The sequence below is a fragment of the Canis lupus genome, chromosome 3 (assembly GCF_003254725.2).
Source record: "Canis lupus dingo isolate Sandy chromosome 3, ASM325472v2, whole genome shotgun sequence".
Classification (NCBI taxonomy): domain Eukaryota; kingdom Metazoa; phylum Chordata; class Mammalia; order Carnivora; family Canidae; genus Canis; species Canis lupus.
This window is the reverse complement of record NC_064245.1, coordinates 40,731,440-40,739,614: the sequence shown is the minus strand read 5'-3', so window position 1 is coordinate 40,739,614 and position 8,175 is coordinate 40,731,440. Positions and strand designations below refer to the sequence as shown.

General features: G+C 45.9%; 1 protein-coding gene across 1 annotated transcript in view; it reads right to left on the bottom strand.

The window, feature by feature from the left end:
* The window catches only part of ADAMTS17 (ADAM metallopeptidase with thrombospondin type 1 motif 17), a 326,151-nt gene that overhangs the window by 166,735 nt on the left and 151,241 nt on the right, over positions 1–8,175 (bottom strand). The window lies entirely within an intron of this gene.

Genomic DNA, 8,175 nt, shown 5'->3' with positions numbered 1-8,175 from the left:
AACTTTTATTTTGCATAAAAAGGTCTTATATTTCTTATTTGCACCATTCTTGGGTATTGCACATCTTTGGTAGATGTGTAATGTGGTGAATGAGATCTGCTTTTTATTGTTCTGTAACTGATCTGCGTACAGGGAAACCATGGATTCTTGTATATGTATGGGTCTTGTGATCTGTACCAATTTGAACACAGTGGTTGGAATAGGTTGTCAGATGATTCTCTTACCATGTGCAGATAACAACCACTCTGACTCTTCCCTTTCAATGTTTATACCACACTTCTTGCCTTAAGAAATCTGACAGACTTCCAAAACAATGTAAAATATTAGTTACCATATGGGCACCTATACCCTGGTGCCAAGTCTAATGGGAATTCTATTAATTCATGCACACTGAATACATCTGCTCTAGATTGCTCATAGGCAGGTAAACTTGATCAACTTAAGGACATTTTCTTCTAAATAATCCCTTGCAGAGGATTTCCTCACTGCCGTTTCAAAGTAAACACTAAGCCAGTCTGACACAGTGGACAGAGTGATGGTCCAAGGAGAAAGAGGTGATGGTTGGTTTAAAGATTTGTCCCCAATCCGTTTGGGGACTGGACACAAGGCTCCAACCATCCCAGGCCTGTTTTCCTAGCTGGGAAGTGAGGGGCTTGAGCAGATAACTATGAAATGTTTTCCAGTTCAAGATGTAATCATTTCATGATTCTCAATCCAGGAAGGCTGAACACAATTTAAGGTAGAGTTGCTATTCACTCTTTCTGTCAGGGCTGATTGAACGTGACCTTGTACCAGGCATTTTCAGGGCACTAGTCATACAGCAATGGGTGGTATGCACAGTCCAACTTGCAGAAAGTCCACAGTCTGTAGGGGATCACAGATACATCAACAAGTGTGACCCATGCTGTCCAATAAAACTTTCTGTGATGAAGGAAAAATCTCTATGTGTGTTGTCCAATATGGCAGCCACTGACCACAAGTCAGTACTGAGGGCTTAAAATGTGCTAGTGTGACTAAGGAACTCAAGTTCCTTTCTTATTAACTTTTAGTTGAAGGATGCTTGGGTGGTTCACTGGTTGAGCATCTGCCTTTGGCCCAGGGCATGATCCTGGAGTTCCAGGACTGAGTCCCACATCGGGCTCCCTGCATGGAGCCTGCTTCTCCCTCTGCCTGTGTCTCTCCCTCCCTCTCTGTGTCTCTCATGATAAATAAATAAAATCTTTAAATAAAAATAAAAATAAAAAAATAAATATTAGGCGACTTATCTAAAAAATTTTTTTAATTGAGATAAATTTAAAGATCTAGCTGTGGCTAAGTGCAACACGGCTGGACCATACTGTGTAGGCAATAATGAGATTGGACTAATTTGTATATCACCATTGTGCTAGGAGCTGTGGGTGTCGTCACAGTGGGATAAGAGTATGATCCATATCATATCATACAAACTACTTACAGACTTACAGATTCTGGAGGAAATAAGAGAACTCGATGACATACCTGAAGAAGAATGAGTGGCCAGGTATAGACACCAGGAGCTAAAAGCCATGGACATTTAGAGAAGGGAAACTTTCACATGTTATCTCAGAGTGACTTTTTGTATGACCTTAATTTATTCCCAGTTTTTCTGCCTGCTGATGGTTGTACTGATGGTGCCATCTATAAAAAGCCCTCCAAATCCCAGGGCTGAAGTATAATGTATTAGAAGAACCACAGAAGAACCTCTCTGAAGGCTTTATTTACACAGCAGCCAAGAAAATGAAAGAACATCAGCCTAAATTGATTTAGACAATAAGCTGCCTGAAGAGCAAATATAATCTCCAACAGAAAGAAGTATGCCTCATCTGTGCAATTAAATCTGGGACATTCTTGGTGTCAAACCAATTTTGTCAAAGAGTGACATAAGGTAATGTGCCTTTGCTAACTGAAAAAGGGAATAATGAGCTATAATAAGGAATAACAAAGGAGATAATTCTACTACTGCAAGTTCTGTGAGGTTCTCTTTAGCTTTTTAGAAGGAGAAAACTTATTGGAAAAAACAGTATTTTTATTTCAAAAGAAGACTACAAAGGAGGTGAGCTCTTCTAAAAATAACCACAGATACAGTGAGTACCATCCTGGCCCTAGAGCTGTCATCCCTGCAGGCTCTGGGCCTAGAATGTGGAAGTGTCCCCAGCCAAGGGCCTGGGTGACCTGAGGCCCAAAAAGCCAGGAGCCCATGCAGATGCCAGCAGCATCAACAAGGCTGAGCTCCCTGGGATGTGCCCCCAGCCTCCCAAATTGCATGATGGTTCACTGGGACTCTTATCTCTTCAAATATGTGGTGGGCCCTCCCTTGCTTGGCTGTATTTGATGGAGGCATGCGTGGGGCATGGGAACATCTCAATACCAAGACCCCTATTTCCAAGGAATAAAACCTAGGTCTTTATTCTAACTGGTTCCTGGATGCCTGAGGGGACTTTAGACCACACCATTGTCAATAAAAACCTCCGGACCCCAAAGACTCATGATGCTTTCTTTTCTGAGTCTCCCAGATGCTCCATCTATATCTTCAGTAAACTCTGCTCTTATTTCCCGCTAGCTCATGTTTGATTTCCATCCTGTGTGAAGCCAAGGACCCTCTAGGTCTCTGGACTGCCAGCATCAGGACAGGTTCCAAGCATGCAGGCTGATGCAGTGTAAGTGGGTCTCAGCTCCACTCACTTTTCCCAGTCTGCCAAAGGGGCTCTGCAATGATGGGGAAACCAGCCCTGGTTTGGTTTGGTTGACCAACTTTGGTTCCAGGGTGGCTCTACAAGATGACCACGTGACCAGCTTAGCAAGCAAGAACATAACAGGAGAGTTGAAGAGTACGAAGTGTTTTCTCTTTTGAGCAATGTGTTCCCAAGGTCCTGCTGAGGAAAGACTGCTGGTACAGAGTGCTATCCCTATCACAGCACTGACTTTGCGAAAGGGAACTGAAAGATTGGGTGAGAATGAGAAGCCTATGCTTTCTGCTTCTTGGTCTAAAGAGTAATTAGTGGGGCTGCAGATACTATAGTAGGACAGGAGGTGGAAGGACATCTAAAACCTTCCGAAGACACAAATCCCGGGCTGATACATCCTACCTTACAGATGTCGAGAAAGAACTTGCAGTTAACAATGGATGGCAAAAATGACACATAAATGGAGAGTATAGCTCCAGTTTAGGGAAATACATAGTCAGCCCCATTCATATGTCGCTGTCCTCTGCAGAGTGTTACAGAGGTAAGCACTGCAGCAGCCCAAGGTCAGATCTCCTGATCCCTCTGCAGTGAGGTAGAGGAGGGAGAAGAATGTGATTCTTTCCCTTCCTACCGCTGGTATCCAGTGTGCCAGTGCATGTTACAGACGTTAATTATTACTGTCCCCACTTTACCAGTGAGTGAAATGAGAACTGAATAGGCACTGGGAAATTGAAAAGCCTGCCCAAGGTCAAAGACCTGGCAGATGGTCAAGCATGATTTGAGCCTAGGCAATCTATACCCTGAACCTGAATGCAGTGCCCAGCCCTTTGAAGATGGAACTTGCCCCCATACCCAAAGGAGAGTAAAGGATGGCACCCACTAACCCGTGCAGAAGTGGCTGTCTTGAAGGTTGGGGGGGCTGGCAGGGAGCCCCCAGAATACCATGGATGGCATAGAAAAATCCCTCTTGGGATTAGCAATGGAAAGCCAAGAGTCACTGGAGGGGCTCAAGGTCTGCTCTCGGGGCAAAGGGACTTGCCAGAAAGAGAGGAGAAGGGCCTATAGAGTGTGGACATGGCCTTGGGGAGAACAGGTGCTGGGAAACAGCCAAGAGCTTTCCTGCATCCAGCTTGGAGGAATTACACCTCTGTTCTCGGGGGAGTGAGACATTCAAGAGGGGGTTCAGACCTGGTTCCCTTCTTCTTGAACACTCTCCCCCTGCTTCTCTTACCCAAAGTACACATCTGGGATATTACTAGCATCTGCCCTATCCTCCAGCCTCCCCATAAAATACCTGAGGCTCAGGGTGCAAGGGTAGGAGAGGGGGAAGGACATATCCAGGGCCATGAAATGCTGGGTGGGCATGGTAAGGTTTGAGAATGACCCAGAGAGTATGAGGTCAGGGTGGGGAACCTTTAAGTTTTTGTGCTATCTACCCATACTCTCCTTTTTGGTACCTGAAAATTTTGCACATTAGAAACAAATTGCTAGGAGGTTGCCACTCAGGATAGTGACTCCTTTTCTATGTAGAGTCCTGAGCTCTAAAGAGCCACAGGATTTGAGATATGAAGGGCTCTTGAAGCTCTTCTGTCTGGGCCAGCATGGAAACCAGAGCCCAAAGAGAGATGCCCCATCCAATGCCTCTCTGCCAGCAGCAGCAAGTGCTTCTAGGTAGGAAGAGTCTCCTGCAGTTCTGGCTTGAACTCAGATTTCTGGTCTACTTCCCAGGTTCTGCCTTCATCCAACCAAGAAGCCACCTTATAAACCGGGATGGGAAAGGTGTCTAGAAGCTTGAGAAGACATCACACTGGGGAATTCTTCAAAGGTCCTCTGTGGACTTAAGGATGAAATTTGGTTTGGGGTTGGAATACCTCATAGTCAGCCCTCAAATGACTGTCTTTTACATTTACCTAGAAGAAATGCTCTAACATTCATTGGTTTTATATTGGCCTCCCCCAGCGCTCTCCCCACATCAACAGAACAAAAGGTCAATATTTTTTTTTCCTTTTTAACCACTGCTATCCCTTAACTAAACATGATTATTTTCAATTGCACCTGTACTCAGCAATTGATTGCTTGGAAGCTTGGATTTAATAACCCTTCCAATCACAAACAGTGGCAGATGCCTGATTTCTCAAGGGAAGGGTTTTTCTTAGCCGACAAGAGAAGTCCTGGCTTGGAGTAGCTAAAGTAAGTGCGTGGTAGAAATTAAAAGGATACAAAGGGATATGGGATGAAAACTGAATCTCCCCTCCCCCACAGTAGTTTCCTAGCCCCCGGCTGCCCACCCCAAACCCAGTGGCAATCTCAGTCACTAACTCTTCCAGGGGCTGCTGTTTTAATGGGCACTAGAAATCAGCCCCCAGCACTTCCTATCCCCTTCAAAGGCAGTACAGAAGAGGGGATTAGCGGATCTGCAGGAGGGACCTGTGGCCCAGGCAAAACCTAAAGCTTCTCCAAGTTCAAAGACCCCTCAAGGACATCAAAGGGCACAAGATGCTCCAGGCAGCAGAAGCCCTCAGGATAGGTTGCTTCCAGCTCCTAATGGCCCTCACCCCTTGCTTTCCTTAAAAACCCCACATCAGGAGGGGCTTTATGGCCTAATTATTTGGACTCTGCCATTTCCACCTTGCCCAGGGGGCCAGTTTGGGGGTGTGGGGGCAGGCATGCTTACCTTCACCCTACCTCACAGCACTGTGAAATGCAGGCCATGGGTCAGCAGGTCTGGGAGGGGGGCAGCCCAAAGTGACCCCAGCCTCACAGCATGCACCTGCACGGCTCCCATAAGCTCTGAGGGCCTTTGCCCATGCCCTTCACTTTTACGTGGGCACCCCTACAGACTGAAATCTTCCTATTTCTGGAAGGTCCAGATTGAAGGTCACTGCCTCTCCATACTAGACCTTGACCTTGCCCAGCTAAGAGGGATCCCTCTGGCCCGAATTCCCAAGCGCCATAGTCCTTCTCTCAAAGCCTCCCTGAAGGTGGGACTCATCCTTCTTCTTTATACCTTGACAGCCCAGAGCCTTCCCACAGCCTGGCCACACAGTGCCAACCACACAGAAGGTGCTGATAAGTGTTAGCTCACTGACAGAATAAATTGAACAAAACCAATTTGAGTGTATCTAAGGGCTTATCTTGAAAGCTTTTATCCCCAAGGATCTATGGTCTCTTTGCTATATTTAGTGGCAGGGGGAGTCTGAGAGCATCACCTCACCACAGAATTCCTGTGAGCCCTTTCTCCTGCAAGTATAGTAAAAAATCAATCAGAAGCAAGCAGTCACACCTTCTAACAATAGGATCTCTATCATCCCTAAGATAAGCTAAGCTCTAAGATAGGTTATGTCCTGCCTAATGAAATTGAATGCTAAAGGCATAGGAGAATTTCAGAGATAAATCCTACAATCTCACGACCAAGAGGGACCTGGCTCAATTTCTGTAGAGCACTGGTTCTTAAACACAGCCACACAGTAGAAATTCCTGGTGATCACTAGAAAATGCCAGGGCCTGGCTCCCACCAGCAGAGGTTTTGATTTCACTGCTAGGAGGCATGACTTGAGGATGAGATTTTTAAATGCTGCCAGATGATTCTAAAGTCAGAACTTCTGTGACAGTGCTGACCAGTGGTTCTCTGAACTCAGTGCACATGGGAACCCCCTGGAGGGCCTGGGAAAGCTCAGAGGGCTACGCCTCACCCTAGAGTTCTTGATTCAATAGGTCCCAGGTGGGGTGGTGTCAGGGAGAGGGAGAAGAATTTACATGCCAGTAAGTCCCCCAGGGAACCTGACAGCCACTGTTGATGGTTTTACAAAGTGCCCCATGTCAGCTGCAGGTGAGAATCACCTAGGATACTTTGACCATTACCAATACCTGGGGCTCACCAGACACCCCATAAATCAGGATTTCTGAGGGTGTGGCAGGCACCGTATGTTTCAGGGGCTCCCAAATGAGTCCAGTGTACCTGTAGGTCTAAGAACATTGCTTCTAAGACACAGGATGTCTGGGACGCCTGAGTGGCTCAGTGGTTGAGCATCTGCCTTTGGCTCACGTCTTGATTCTGGAGTCCTGGGATTGAGTCCTGCATTGGGCCTCTGCAGTGAGCCTGCTATTCCCTCTGCCTATGTCTCTGTCTCTCTCTGTGTGTCTCTCATGAATAAATAAAATCTTTAGAAAAAAAAAAAAAAAGAAACAGGCTGTCCATTAATGTGGCAGCAGGGGCCCATGCCAAAGCCTCTTCCTATTCTGAGCAGATATGGGCCTTCATGCAGCTTCCATGCACAGACCCCAAGCCTGCCTTCTCAGCACTGGTGAGAACCCTTGCTCTTCGTGACATGATAAAATTCAAATATTTGAGATCACACTTTGTCCTCCTATGCTCTTCCTTCCTCCTGCCCACAAATTCCAGGGAGAAGTCCACATTGATAACAAATGGCAGGACTTCTCACCAAGCTTTCAGCCAAGCAACAGAGGTTTAGGACAATCACTTCTTGGTAGTCAACATCAAAATCCTGACTGTACTTTATTTCTGTCTGGATTCCCAGTTTTGGGGAAGACCAAGGGAGGGTATTGCTGTCACACAAAGTGCAAGGACCCAAACGTTTCAGCTACAAATTCTACCCTCATGGTGAAGATTCTAAGGAACAGACAATGTTTGGGTGGTCATCAACCTATTGCTAAATTATTAAATGCTGATTTGTGTGACTCTCTGTGAAGTACTCTCGGTACCATACATAGAGACTCTTTGTTTCTCAAACCAAGGGTTTGAGAAATTTCGACACAATTGAGACCTTGGGGGCTTCAGTCACTGCTATTTCTCCCTCCCCCCTTTTTTGAGGCTCTTAAGCAATACTTTTTATCTTAAAAAAGAAATCTTCACTTCCCTTAGTATAAATTATAGCTTCTTACAGTAATCACTGCTGCTTAACTGGCATTCAATTTACAGGATAAAAATATATTCCTTTGGCTGTCTTAACGACTGTGTACACAGCTTGTCCTCAAACCCTCTCTGAATTTTGGCTCAGAGCAACTATCATGTTAAGAGGATGGAATGTGGTTTCAAGCAATGCCAGGAGAATTGCATAAGCGATAATTGATATTTTTACTAGCGGCAACTTTGTAGTTGATAATGGGTTATTAAAACAGGAAAAGAAGCCCTCCCCACAGAATCCCATCTGAGATGTAGAAGGAAAGGTGTTTCAGACAAAAAGCCCCTCAGTGTCAATAAAGGGTGGTTCTGGCAGGCCCCATATCTTCCAGAATGTGTGGCCCTAGGCAAAAGGCAGTGGAGAAGAGAAATCCCCTTGTTTCAGGGTCTCCAGGGCTGAAGCCAGAGCAGCAGCTGTTCCTTCGACCTCACCTTCAGCCACATGAGACCCAGCTCTTGGTGGGGCTCTGTCACACTTTTGGAGTGAAGGGGGTGGCAGGAGACAGAAATAGCAAGGGTACCAAGTGTCCTGCCATCCCTGATCTTTTTAAA